Source organism: Oncorhynchus keta, chromosome 14 (genome assembly GCF_023373465.1).
Source record: "Oncorhynchus keta strain PuntledgeMale-10-30-2019 chromosome 14, Oket_V2, whole genome shotgun sequence".
NCBI classification, from domain to species: domain Eukaryota; kingdom Metazoa; phylum Chordata; class Actinopteri; order Salmoniformes; family Salmonidae; genus Oncorhynchus; species Oncorhynchus keta.
This window is the reverse complement of record NC_068434.1, coordinates 39,245,324-39,259,994: the sequence shown is the minus strand read 5'-3', so window position 1 is coordinate 39,259,994 and position 14,671 is coordinate 39,245,324.

The following is a 14,671-nucleotide window of genomic DNA, read 5'->3' as shown; positions in this document are numbered from 1 at the left end:
TCATCATAATCAGTACAACATTCAAAAAAGTATTTTACACACATCATATGTGTCCATTACAATGCAATGAACTTAAACATGTGAATAGAACAGTCAATACATTATGATCCATACATACATACGGTGTGCTACAGCAGAAACGACAACACAATATACAGAAAATTAGTCACTTACTTTGAGGGGAACACACACATGTCCAATTTGTAAGGAAAACAACCACGAAGCAATGTGGGCGCCAGTCAGAAAATGTGCTGGGGGAAAATGTTTGTGCAAGGCCTGTTCTGACTAGAGATGCGCAACCGTGAAATTGGCTACTTCTTATGCAAATTAACGAGGCGGAACACACCTCAATTCAAAGAATTGTTAGAAAATAAAACTTATTAGAAAGTCATTTGAAATTGACAAGTCAACATAGCCTATAGATAATTAGCAGGCAGCGTGCCTTGATTTGAGTCCAGCACGGGTAACTGTCCTGTTGCGTAACAATCCCATTTTGGAACAGTGAGAGCATTCTGACATCACGCGCATGAAAAAACTCATGCATGGGCAACGGTTAGAGATATTTGGAACGCACACATGAAAAGGTTAAAGCTAATTTCCTGATATTCTACACATTTTGCCATGAGCCTGAGAGAAAAATGAGCAGTATTAAAGGTAATTTCCTGCAATTCTACACATTTTGCTATTATAATTTTGGTATTTGGAGTTGGGGGCCCCCTGGAGGTCGGGTGCCCCGAGGCATGTGCCCTGCGTGCCCGTTTGGTAAACTGGTTCTGCTGGCTAACATTATTTTTATTTATTTATTTTTTATTTCACCTTTATCTAACCAGGTAGGCTAGTTGAGAACAAGTTCTCATTTGCAACTGGTACCTGGCCAAGATAAAGTGTAGCAATTCGACACATACAACAACACAGAGTTACACATGGAATAAACAAAACATACAGTCAATAATACAGTAGAACAAAAGAAAACAAAAAGTCTATATACAGTGAGTGCAAATGAGGTAAGTTAAGGAAATAAATAGGCCTTGGTGGCGAAGTACAATATAAAAATTACAATATAGCAATTAAACACTGGAATGGTAGATCGGCAGAAGATGAATGTGCAGGTAGAGATACTGGGGTGCAAAGGAGCAAAATAAATAAATAAACCCGTATGGAGATGAGGTAGGTAGATAGATGGGGTGTTTACAGATGGGCTATGTACAGGTGCAGTGATCTGTAAGCTGCTCTGACAGCTGGTGCTTAAAGCTAGTGAGGGGGATGTGAGTCTCCAGCTTCAGAGATTTTTGCAATTCGTTCCAGCTATGGGCAGCAGAGAGCTGGAAGGAAAGACGACCAAAGGAGGAATTGGCTTTGGGGGTGACCCGTGAGATAGATATACCTGCTGGAGGCTTGCTACAGTGGGTGTTGCTATGGTGATCAGTGTGCTGAGATAAGGCGGGTTTACAGAGTCATGTCTAACCATACAAATCATTGTTTTCTAATCTATTTTTGGGTTAATCATTTCTCTTGACTGTAAAATACTTTTTTTGCATGCTTATGGTGTTATAGTGATTCACTTTTCACAGGTCGAAAATGTTTGTTTACACTGTTGCTATGCTTACATGTTGTGGTCTCCATTATGTGGAATTTGCGTCTCGCATTCAAAATAAAAGTCCCCAATTGAAAGTGATGCATACTGATACAAATAGCGGAATCATGTCATATTTGGACTAGATAATGCTCAACAACGTTGGAATGTTACATCATTTAAAATTAAATACATGAATGAATTAGTTTGACAATAAACATACTTTTTGGGGGAAATCCCACTGTGGATGTGTTAGAGCGCATTACTGAATTGGGGGCATACTGAGGCCTATCAGCCTACACCGTGACACCTACAGAACACAACTATGTAGAGTTTACACAAATATGAATGTCTTAGCTCTTACTGCAGAACTCCGAAACCACAGTGACATGAGCCACATTAGCTCTGAATGTTCAATACCCATAGTATGTTGACTGGCTAGCTAATGTGGCTCATTTCACAGTGGTTTCAGAGTCCATAAATAGAGCTAAGACGCTAACATTTGTGTAAACTATACATAGTTGTGTTCTGTGGGTGTCACTGAGTAGGCTGATACCCAATTTCATGGGTGAACAATCCATAGGTTAGCCTGTACAGTGTAATGTTCATTGCGCACAATAGACTGACTGGGAGGGGGATTTTCCACAGTCGAAGCCCTGCAATAAGAGCTTAGATGCTCATATTTGAGAGAATGGCTTACCAAGAAAAACTTACAAAAATACTAATTTGAGGTAAAAAGTAGTTGGAGCACTCAACAAAAAAAGGCAGATTGGTTTATTTTTTTCTCACTTGAATTCCTTGTACAGGATGTGAACAGGTGACAGGTGATGTTTCTAGGTCTAACTGACTTCTTCCTCAGTGATCTGAACAGTGCACTTTTTTACCAGTTATAGCCTAGTGGCCCATTGAGACACATCAATGTAAAAACAATAATCGTGATATGTTTCAAGGTAAATAGCAAATTATAGAACAAAATAATTAGATAAATCGTGTGCCTCATGAATCCGTAGACAAAGAGTTCCCCAAAACAACATTATAGAAATGTTAGGACAATGAAAGATCATAGTTTAGCCCCTTTGGATCCACAGTGTGTAAGGAGTACTGCCAGAATGCCTCTTTCTCTCGATGTCAGCTCTTTGTGAAATTTGTATGATGCAAAGTTTCAATGCTAGTTTAGTTTGACAAATACAGTATAAGCAGCCCAGCAGATGCATTAGAGCATGCATATGACATTTGTGGTGCTACAATTAATGAACCTTTTGGATTTTGGATTCTTTACCTGTTCTAGAGTGTTAAAACATTTTAGTATTAGTCGTAATTTGACAATGTACACAGTGACCACACTTGTAATGGCCATTGGGCGGGCCTGGGAGCCAAGTGTCCCGCTGTATGCTGTGTGTAACGGAATCGGCTAGAATGCGAAGGGGCAATGTTGTGAACCCTCATAGATTTGGATAACTGTTGAGGGTGTTCCAATGTTTCAGTACAATGGAGTTGAGCGACAGGCTGTACTCCTTGGAAGGAAAGAAAAGTGGGGGCGTTTAGTATGACATTCTTATCATCACAGGAATCTGGTGTGCGTATCATTAGCTTTGTGCTCGAAATCTATGTTTGTACTACAGTTAGGATGGAGTCTTAGGAATTGATCCACCGGTATGTTCCTCTTAACGCCTAGATCATACCGACAGCGTGGTTGCGCAAAAATGATATGCAGCATAATGTGGATATGTCTGCAACAAAAATTCAACATGAATCTTCTTTTGCCATTTCTGTTAAGCAGTCTACTCATACAATTTGATGCATACGTTTCATAAATCCTATGTATGCACCACATAGAACACATTGCAACTGCCCCTGCAACGCAATGCTGCGTTGGAAATGAATGTACTTCTGGTGTACTAAAACGCAATGTCACTGTCCGGGTGTGATCAAAGGCGTAAGGTGTACCAAGTGGTTAGCTTAAAGGTGTATTCCTACTCTGCGGTTTGAGGAAAATAGTAGACTCCAACTTGTTTTCTTTATTGTTATGGATTGTAAGATCCAAGATGTCTATTCTCTCCCGACTTCGCTCTGCTGTGAACTTGAGATTGGTGTCAGATATATGAATATACAGTGCATTCGGAAAGTATTCAGGCCCCTTGACTTTTTCCACATTTTGTTACGGTACTGTCACGCCCTGGTCGAAGTATTTTGTGTTTATCTTCATGTATTGGGTCAGGCCGGGGTGTGACATGGGGTTTTTGTATTGTGGTGGTTTTTGTCTTGGGGTTTTGGTGTGTATGTATTGGGATTGTAGTGAGTGGGGTGATCTAGCAAGGTCTATGGCTGTCTGGAGTGGTTCTCAATCGGAGGCAGGTGTTTATCGTTGTCTCTGATTGGGAACCATATTTAGGCAGCCATATTCTTTGAGTTTGTCGTGGGTGATTGTCCTTAGTGTCCTTGTTAGTTTTCACTAGTATAGGCTGTTTTCGGTTTTCTTTACGTTCTTTGTTTTGTAGTGTTTGTGTTTTAGATTCGTGTTACGTTTTTTGTTCATTAAACATGGATCGCAATCTACACACTGCAGTTTGGTCCGACTCTCCTTCACCACACCTAGAAAACCGTTACAGGTACAGCCTTATTCTAAAATGGATTCAATAAAAATGGTCATCATCAATCTACACACGTCATATCATCAAGCAACACATCATCAAGCAAAATTTCTCCTCCAATATCTCCATCCGCACTCTGACGGTCTCTGACTCTCTCCGTTCACTCTCCTCCAGTTTCTCCCTCTTCTCCCAGACTGGCTCTGGTTCACTCCTTGGCTCCGCTGACGAACCCTTGTACCCCCCCCAAAAAATATTTTGGTCTGTCTTTTGGGCTTTCTCTGTGGCCGCGAACCCCGGCATCGTCACTGTCCTACCTTCTCCCCTTGCGTCTCCCGCCAAGGAAGGCGATCCTGTCCTGCCAGGATTTCCTCCTAAGTCCAGGATCCATTCCCATCCAGAATCTCCTCCCAAGTCCATGTTACCCTCTCCTCCTGGGCACGCTGCTTGGTCCTGTTGTGGTGGGATATTCTGTCACGATCGTTGGAAGCATACTTGGACCAACGTGCAGCGTGATCTGGGTTCCACATCTTTTATTTAAAGTAAGTGAACCACACAACAAAAGAATAAACAAAACGACAATGGAGTGCTAACATGCAACTACACATAAACAATATCTCACAAACGCAGATGGGAAAATTCTACCTAAATATGATCCCCAATTAGAGACAATTACCAGCTGCCTCTAATTGGGAATCCTAAAAATCACCAACATAGAAAACATAAACTAGAACCCCACATAGAAAATTTGAACTAGACAGCCCCCTGGTCACGCCCTGACCTACTCAACCATTGAGAAACAAAAGCTCTCCATGGTCAGGTCGTGACAAGTTGAACGTACTTTGGTGCGAAAAGTGCAAATCAATCCCAGAACAACAGCAAAGGACCTTGTGAAGATGTTGGAGGAAACAGGTACAAAAGTATCTATATCCACAGTAAAACTAGTCCTATATCGACATAACCTGAAAGGCCGCTCAATAAGGAAGAAGCCACTGCTCCAAAACCGCCATAAAAAAGCCAGACTACGGTTCGCAACTGCACATGGGGACAATGATCGTAATTTTTTGAGAAATGTCCTCTGGTTTGATGAAACAAAAACAGAACTGTTTGGCCATAATGCCCATCTTTATGTTTGGAGGGAAAGGGCGAGGCTTGCAACCTGAAGATCACTGTCCCAACCGTGAAGCACGGGGGTGGCAGCATTGTGTTATGGGGGTGCTTTGCTGCAGGAGGGACTGGTGCACTTCACAACATAGATGGCATCATGATGAGGAAAAATTATGTGGATATATTGAAGCAATATCTCAAGATATCAGACAGTAAGTTAAAGCTTGGTCTCAAAGGGGTCTTCCAAATGGACAATGACTCCAAGCATACTTCCAAAGTTGTGGCAAAATGGCTTAAGGACAACAAAGTCAAGGTATTGGAGTGGCCATCACAAAGCCCTGACCTCAATCCTATTGAACATTTGTGGGCAGAAGTGAAAAAGAGTACGTGAGCAAGGAGGCCTACAAACCTGACTCAATTACACCATCTCGGTGATGAGGAATGGGCCAAAATTCACCCAGCTTATTGTGGGAAGCTTGTGGAAGGCTACCCACAACGTTTGACCCAAGTTAAACAATTTAAAGGCAATGCTACCAAATACTAATTGAGTGTATGTAAACTTTCTGACCGACTGGGAATGTGATGAAATAAATAAAAGCTGAAATAAATAATTCTCTCTACTATTATTCTGACATTACACATTCTTAAAATAAAGTGGTGATCCTAACTGATGTCACGAGTCCGACCGAGGGTGGCTTCCCCTTGTTGACAAACAAACAAACTGTGGAAAAAGTCAAGGGGTGTGAATACTTTCTGAAGGCACTGTATGCACTGACTGCTGACTTATCACTCCGCATGCTACTTTAAATGTTTTTTATTTTTATTTAACCTTTATTTAACCAGGTAGGCTAGTTGAGAACAAGTTCTCATTTGCAACTGCGACCTGGCCAAGATAAAGCATAGCAGTGTGAACAGACAACAACACAGAGTTACACATGGAGTAAACAATAAACAAGTCAATAACATAGTAGAAAAAAAGAATCTATATACATTGTGTGCAAAGGGCATGAGGAGGTAGGCAATACATAGGCCATAGGAGTGAATAATTACAATTTAGCAGATTAATACTGGAGTGATACATGATCAGATGAACATGTGCAGGTAGAAATACTGGTGTGCAAAAGAGCAGTAAAGTAAATAAAATAAAACAGTATGGGGATGAGGTAGGTAAAATTGGGTGGGCTATATACCGATGGACTATGTATAGCTGCAGCGATAGGTTAGCTGCTCAGATAGCAGATGTTTGGTGAGGTAGCAGATGTTTGGTGAAGTTGGTGAGGGAGATAAAAGTCTCCAACTTCAGAGATTTTTGCAATTCGTTCCAGTCGCAGGCAGCAGAGAACTTTAGGGATGGTCAGTGAGATACACTTTGCATCTAACCTAGCCTTAAATGAGTTGCCAAAAAAACAGATGTTCTGGTTTTCAGGGATACAGTTATTTTCAACCTCGCTTCCTATTTCCGCTGAAAACCGGATGTCGTAACTCCGCTCAGAGGTTTCTCTTATGCCTGCTACGTTACATCTAACCTAAAGTAGCCGGCATAAAAGAAATGCCTGAAACTACATCCCCTACATACTGGTCTTGATTAGAAGAAGAAAAAACAGTTGGAGGAGGTTCTCTTCTGCACTGTTCAACCAATCCAGTAAATGTGGAGGAGGAGTTAAGATGGAGTGTTGCCTTGTTAATGTCCAAAAGTGGTTGTCACATCAAAGGCTCTCTTTCCATTTCCCCTGAAAACTGTAACATCCTGGTTGTTGGATAGTGGCAGAGACTATGTTGTATCAAGCGTGGTGGAATCAAAGAATGAGAGGCCTCTAGTGGCTGAAAGGCCATATTAGCATGGGCAGCGCCATTGAGGCCTTCCACCATTTTAATGTAGTCAAATGTCGTGGTTGTTCCATGTCAAATCCAACTGGGTCATCAGGAGTGATCAGCCAATCGTGAAGAAGAAAATATACTAATTCAAAATGGAATTAGCCTCAATAGTCCTTTTGTACAATGTAGAAATGCCCACTTCTGTTCAACGTCTTACCCGATGCATAGCTTCCTCTCCCGATTGCGTCCTGTCAGGATGATTGTAGCCATACTAGCCTCGCTTGTTTTATCATTACCTCAGTATATTAATATAATCATATTTCCATAGCATTTGTTTTATCATTCTTGTTGAAAATTGTGTTTATTCGTTCAGTTAGTGATAACATTTCTGTGTTCTGTGTCTTTTTTTGTCTCTTTAGCTAGCAAACATTAGCTACCAGTAGCTAGCTAATGTTAGTGCTAACGTTAACATTATTAGTTGGTGCAGCATCTTTATTGAAAGTTAGGAAATGAAGAAGAGCAACATCAAGGTTGAGGCGAGAGGTCATCTCCATGGAATATTGCTCTGTTCCGTTGTGTACCTCCTCAGCGAAATACTCCTTGTTGAGTTTTCACTCATTTCCAAGTGATACTGAGCTAAGAGCAAAATGGGTAATCAATATTCACAGGGAAAACTTCCCCATCACAAGTCACTCTTGTGTCTGTGGTAGACACTTTTTACCACATGATTTCATTGAACCTTGTGGGCTTCGAAGGGAGCAGTACCTTTGCTATTCCAGTGGAATAACTAAGCAAGAGCAAGTGTTTGGGAAAGAAGGGAGAAACCAAGGATTGGATGTGTGGAGGACAACCATGTTGAAGATGGAGAGGATGAAAAGATGGATAGCTACCATGACCACGACTACTGTGCGGTGGCTGGGCCCGATGTAGTTGACCTGGTTTTGATTGAAGAGGGAAGAGATGCAGAGAGAGATTGAGGACCTATGGAACAAAGTAGAGGAGTTGACTGTGAGGAGTTATTTTGGGCTGCAGCGATTTGTGGGATCAGAGGCACAGATCCAGTCCTTCACAAGGTGGGTAAACCTAGCCCTGCTTAGTATTGTTACATCATAAACTTTACACTGTTTGCTTTCTGGAACCATTTTCCCTAGCTACCAGCATATCTGTCTTAGAATTATGAGTAAATAACTCCGATTAATAATTCTTGCCTCATATGACCATCTGATGGCCTTTTGGTCTCATCGAACCGTCAACTGACAATATTGTCCTGGTCACACGAGCAAGGAGAGCCAAGCTGCGGAATGAGGTGGTGACACTTCCATGTACCTATTCCATGTACCACTTCCATGTAAGTTCTCCCGTTTCTGATTAACTGTACTGTCCTACCAACTTTACTTTTCACTTGAGCTAAAAGCTATAGCCTACCTTAAATATCTGTTAGTGATTTGTGCATGTATCCTACAGAGACATGCCCTATCCATGCTGGATGAGCCCCCCTTAAAATATTTAGATGCACTATTGTAAAGTGGCTGTTCCACTGGATGTCATAAGGTGAATGCACCAATTTGTAAGTCGCTCTGGATAAGAGTATCTGCTAAATGACTTAAATGTAATGTAAATGTAATGTAAATGTTCCTCTTCCTCATGTACTTGTCCTTGGGGTCATCTGAGATGGACCTCGTTGACCGATTTGGCATCCATCACTCAACAGTAAAGCAGGATCGTTGACACAGGGGTCAACTACCTTTACATTCTGCTGGGCTCTCTATATGGATGTCTTTGGAAGATGTCAAGGCTGTGTTGCCGAAGGAGTTCATTAGGTATCCAGACACCCAAGTCACCATTGACCGTACCGAGTTGAGATGCCAGTAGCCAGCCAGTCTCCCTCTACACAGTGAGATGTACTTTCATTACAAGTCCCACGGTACCTTGAAAGGCCTGCTTGGGATGGCCCCACATGGAGCAGTTCCTTTTGTGCCAGAATTGTATGCTGGCTCCATCAGCGACGAAGAGCTATTCAAACAATCAGGACTGTTTGGCTTGCTCTCTGAAGACATGGCAGTGATTTCCTGATTGATGACTGTGTGCCAGGCAAGGTCTTACCGTCCACCCTTTTTGTCAAAACAGAGCCAAGTGCCAGTAGCAGAGGTCCATCATTGCCCATCTTAGAGTCCACATTGAGAGATTCATTTTCAGAATTAAACTGAACAAGCTGTTTCAGTCAGAGGTCCCCATGTCATTGATGGGAAGCAGCAACTGCATCTGTGCTGTGGCTTGCCTTCTCACAAACGACCAGTGTGGGCCTCTTGTGAAGGCGTGGGCCAAGGAGCAATGAGCTACTACTGCAATGCATCTTTCCTTTTTTTGCTGTGACCAACCACATTGTCTAACACCCTGTAGTCCATTTATTGATAAACACCATTGCTTATACTCCAAACACAAAATGCTGTAAAGCGTTTTAATTTACAGTGACAAGAGAACAGAAAAAAATGTAACATTCTTTTAAAATGATTTATTTATTAATGTCAGCTTTTGGTGCTGTGCCTTTGAGGATCCTCTCAGCTAGATTGCCTGCGGATGTCAGCCCTATCACATGGCAAGCCTCTCGGAACCGTGACGAGGTCAGTCTTGTGGTTTCGGGAGCACCTGCCAGTCGGAGACAGCACACTGTTCTCTAGTAGCTTCCTCTATTTTATGGGCTGTTGCAAAGCTCACCTGAAGAGACTATGTGAAGCTGGTCTTCTTCACTGAGCACAAATGTGCAGCCTTGAAAGTTGCTCTCCAGTCTGTAGCCATCCAGGGGGCAGTGAAGGGAATGATGGTGTCTCCTTATGGTGAACTATGTGTCGCGTTGTGATTGGAGGCTTCTGGTAAGACAGGAGGCTCCCCACCTGTACCTTTCCAAAGTGGGAGCTTTTCAGCAGACATCCCCATGTTGCCGATCAATGGCTTGGATAGAGGTCAAAGTTCTGGTACGCCTCTTCTATCTGGAGAACTGAGAGGTCCAAGAAGGGCACTGTAGAATGTACTTCTGCAAAGCAAAGCAGCCGCTGTGGTTAGCCAATCTAAACAATGTACTTGAAACCACCTGAAATTAAATACATTTATATAGTCAAAGTGTAATAGGACATGACCGGTGTCATGACTCTCTCTCCTTTGTGAGGATCAAAGTTGCTGGATCAGCTGGGCCAATGGCTGACAGTCAGCCAAACTCTCTCTCTCACTCACTGTCCTGTGGGAGTTGGCCCAGTTTTATGACTTAACAACCGTATTGTAAATACCTTGCAAAAACTCTCCCTTTGTCTCTGCAGTATTGGGAAAGACATAATTTGTATTAACAGAAGAGAGACTCTTGCCCAAAACTTCAAACAACAGACATTGGGACAGAATACTTCAACATCCAAACCTTGGGGATGACGAGGGATGGGATGTGGAAAATTAATGCCTATTTTGTGATGTCATTAAAATGATCAGAAATACGTTATAACCGAAACATTGTAACAATTTCACAATGTATCTATCAGATTTACATCTAAATATTGTCAAACGTATGATTAAATATGAAACTTTTTATGACTCACCACCTGATTCTGTCTTCTGTAGCGACATTTTAAGTTCTGTTTTTTACATTGTATAAAAGTAGAGACTCAGAGCTACAAAATGGTATCATACACTGCATTTGAGGAAACAATGGGAAAGTAATTCTGCTTTGAAAGTTGATCAACTTCTAAACTCACTTTTGAGAAAACTGTCTTTCAATGTTTTGGTACTACTATTGGGCTACTATTGGAGAGCCCTTCTTTGTCTACACCCATTCAGCATTGTTCACACCCTCTTAAGCCTTAGCCCCACCCATCTCTTTAAGGGTTGATCCAACCATTCTGTACTAACTTGCCAGCTACTTCCAGACAGAGAACAGCTCACTGAACATTACTCGCCATATCGCTCTGTGTTTTCGCATTCAGAGCCTCACAACTACAGTCAAGCACCCAATCTAACTGGCAAACATTGGCTACCTACTTCCAGACTCATAATGAGAGAACATCCCACTCTGACCATTTTACTCGCCCTAGCAGAGCTGGTTACGGTGAATGTACACTAGATTGCTGCATGCTACTTAGGCCGCCCATTGTGACTCGCTTGTGTGTGTGCTGGCAGCATATAGCAGCATGTTCGATTGTGCGTCAAGAATTCAGCATAGCCAGTTTGTATGAAGGTCTGGTTATTTAATGGGTAAATAGTTCAATAGTAATATGCTCTAAAACGCTCTGGTGACAAACAAACTTTGCTGCCCTGTTTCCAATTGTCCACATGGCTAGGAGAACCTATTCAAGTAAGTAAATACATTTCGAAAATGTCAAAAAGTATGTATTATTAGCTAATTAGCTATGGTGCAGGCTAACTCAAATGAGCTGCTAAATGAGCTAACGTAAACTCACACTCACTTTTGTACATCGTCTTGGTCCGTACAATTGACCTTATTTTAGCGCTCCAAAAATGTAATACTTCCAGATCAACTGTAATGTCAATACCGTTGTAAAGCACAATTTCTCCCCTTTCCAACATAATCAATTAAATGACCCCCACGCTGCCTGTTTCTGCATAATTCAAGAAGACAATGAGCCCCGTCTGGTCTTTTAAAAAATGGCGGGTGGGGAAGCGAAACTAATGCGTGATAGTGAGAAGGAGAGATGTTGTGTGGGAAAAAACATTTTTCACTCGATCTGTCCAACTTATCACCTTATCGCCTCTAAAATGTAAATAAAACACTATAAAGAGTTTATATAATGTGTCATTACAAACCTATTTGAAGGTTTGTGTCGAATTTGAATCGGGTTTTTCGGGCGGTGCTAAAGTGATCTTAGAAGTAAACAGCGGCTTTGAGAATGATGATCGCATGCAATGATGTCACACAAAATGACGAGGTATCCCCCCCTTACCCCCATCACTGTCCATTTCTTGTTTTTAAACAATGAGAGAAGTGCTACACCTGGTGGAGAGAGATTGTAAGACAGAAATAGTTGTTTTATGTGTGCTGTATATTACGACATGACATGTCCCGATGTAACGTACAGCGTCGGAGGGGTCAGTTTTTTCAACTTTTCTCCAATACTATAGAGTCATTACCATGTCAATCAACACTTGAATATAAATGTAGTTCACACCCCAGATTTTGAAGTAAACACAGTCGCTACAGTCCCATTCGTTTTCTTTGTAGCCTCGTTTGAATGTCGCGGTTGCGCACATTTGTAAGGAATGGGGTGAGTTTACGTTAGCTAGTTGGCTAGCTAGCTATCTAGCAAACTTCACAGACTGTATAGATAGCTAGCTAAGTGAATGAAATATCACCATCTACCTAACTTCATATTAGCTAGCTATCTTGATATATTGATATATATCACTGTAAAAAACTCAAAATGCATATGTAGGTAGCTAGTTAACAGACATGGAGAAGGGTGAACAGATAGCAGTCCCAACTGTCAGTGAGAGAGTATGCTATTCTGGATAGGGCAGGTACTTTTGAGTAGTTCCAGTCCCTAGAAGTGAGGATGGAGATAATAGCAACATAATATTCGGTGTGGTGTAATTTGACTATAATGAAGTCTGTTTCTTGTGAGGTTTTCTGTCCTCAGATTGAGAGAGCTATGAAAGCCTGTCTACTGATGAAGAGATCTCAATGAAGAGCAGTGGTTCTCAGTCCTATTCCTGGGGACTCAAAGAGGTGCACATTTTTGTTTTTGCCTTAATACTACACTGCTGATTCAAATGATCAACTAAGTGTTATTTATGTATTCATTTGTGATGCTATCCTTGATATGATTCTGTTATTGTCACATGCTACACATTCACATATGTGTGCCAATGCATCTTTCAATCCAATGTTATCATGCTTTGTTATCAGGGATATTATACTTTAGTATTCCACATTGACCTGGTAAATGTCTAATAATTACATTATCTTCGATATTCCTACAGATACCTTGTAATTGGAGATTCCTTCAAAACCATTGCCCACAGTTAACGTATAGGGCACTGCAAGGTTGGGTGACCAGGGCCATCTGGGACTGCCTCCTGGAGGAATTCAGGTGTGTGAAGGCTACCTGTGTCCTGCATAACTTCATGAGGATGGACACGAGGACCAGGAGGGGATCTGCAGCTTGCCGCCGTGTGCCAGAGGAGAAGTCTGATGCTCTGCAGGATGTTTCAAGGTTGGGGTCCAGCAACGGAGCAAGAGAGGCAATCCGTGTGCTAGAGCTCGTCACCTCCTACTTCTTCGAAGAGGGTGCTGTTCCCTGGCAACACCATAGACTACACTATGCACAACCAAAGGCTATTTTAAGAGCCATTCACATTGCAATAAGAGTATTCTTCCATTTACTTAGCTATGTCAACTGCAGTAATGCAATTCCCAGTTTCTCTCCCTTTGATTTCTTTTGTTTGTCATCATGTGTCCATTCATGTTTTTCAGCATAAAGTACTCTGCAGCCACTTAGTGTGGTGTGGACACCAGGTGAGGCCACACACACAGATTCCTGTCGAACAGTCTTTTTAACTACCTTATTTTCTCAACAACAGTCTCTCTCCTTCACTTTATCCCTCTCTCCTCTTCTCCCTAAATCTCCTAGGTTATATCAGTTGTGTCGGTGAACCCCTCCCTCATCTGAACTGGCTATATAGAGGGCATAGCATGATCCGAGGTGAGAGGTCACTTGGTCAGGTCAACAGGAAGTATTATTAAAGAGATGCTTTACGTTGAAATACAGATAGAGACACAGTAGTCAAATTAAAGTTTATTTGTCACGTGCGCCGAATACAACTTTACAGTGAAATGCTTACTTACAGGCTCTAACCAATACTGCAAAAAAAAGGTGTGTGTGTAGGTAAGTAAAGAAATAAAACAACAGTAAGAAGACATTTGAAAATAACAGTAGCAAGGCTATATACAGACACCAGTTAGTAAGGCTTATTGAGGTAGTATGTACATGTGGGTATAGTTAAAGTGACTATGCATATATGATAAACAGAGAGTAGCAGTAGCATAAGAAGAGGGGTTGGCGGTGGCGGGACACACTACAGATAGCCCGGTTAGCCAATGTGCGGGAGCACTGGTTGGTCGGGCCAATTGAGGTTATATGTACATGAATGTATAGTTAAAGTGACTCGGCACATAAGATAAACAGAGAGTAGCAGCAGTGTAAAAGATGGGTTGGGTGTGGGCACACAATGCAAATAGTCCAAGAGTTAATGATCCAAGGTCAGTTTTGAATTTCACCTCCTGATTATTATGATTAGAAACAATATTAGGATAAAAAATAAAAACACAAGGCTTAAACCTGCTCTCTTCATCTGTCTCTCGTCTGCAGATACGTTTTGTTGTGAGAGAGGATGCCAACCCCCAGTCCCATCATCGCAACCTCACCCGCTTTTAAGATAACCTTCGGGCCGATTAGAGACACTATTATGTAATTGTGATGAACTGAGAAAATATTTGGGTAGCACTGATTCATTAATCATATCCCTGTTCCTATGTTCTTACCTCTCTCGCCATCTCTTTCACAACGATGTGCATTGACGTACAGATTGAACT